This window comes from Physeter macrocephalus, chromosome 6 (genome assembly GCF_002837175.3).
Source record: "Physeter macrocephalus isolate SW-GA chromosome 6, ASM283717v5, whole genome shotgun sequence".
In the NCBI taxonomy this organism is placed as follows: domain Eukaryota; kingdom Metazoa; phylum Chordata; class Mammalia; order Artiodactyla; family Physeteridae; genus Physeter; species Physeter macrocephalus.
Window position 1 is genome coordinate 94,476,979 of NC_041219.1, and position 532 is coordinate 94,477,510.

At 42.1% G+C, this 532-nt stretch overlaps 1 protein-coding gene across 4 annotated transcripts in view; it reads right to left on the minus strand.

The window, feature by feature from the left end:
* The window catches only part of IRAK4 (interleukin 1 receptor associated kinase 4), a 37,090-nt gene that overhangs the window by 20,449 nt on the left and 16,109 nt on the right, over window positions 1-532 (minus strand). The gene's annotated exons all lie outside the window — the stretch shown is intronic.

Consider the following 532-nt stretch of genomic DNA (forward strand, 5'->3'; position numbering starts at 1 on the left):
AAAACTGGACAGCTACATGTAAAAGAATGAAATTAGAACACTCCCTAATAACATACACAAAAATAAACTGAAAATGGACTCGAGACCTAAATGTAAGACCAGATACTATAAAACTCTTGGAGGAAAACATAGGAAGAACACTCTGACATAAATCACAGCAAGATCTTTTTTGACCCACCTCCTAGAGTAATGGAAATTAAAACAAAAATAAACAAATGGGACCTAATGAAACTTAAAAGCTTTTGCAAAGTAAAGGAAACTACAAACAAGACGAAAATACAACCCTCAGAATGGGAGAAAATATTTGCAAATGAATAAACCGACAAAGGATTAATCTTCAAAATATATAAAGAGCTCATGCAGCTCAATATTAAAAAAAAACCAGGGCTTCCCTGGTGGCGCAGTGGTTGAGAGTCTGCCTGCCAATGCAGGGGACACGGGTTCGTGCCCTGGTCCGGGAAGATCCCACATGCCGCAGAGCGGCTGGGCCCATGAGCCATGGCCGCTGGGCCTGCGTGTCCGGAGCCTGTGC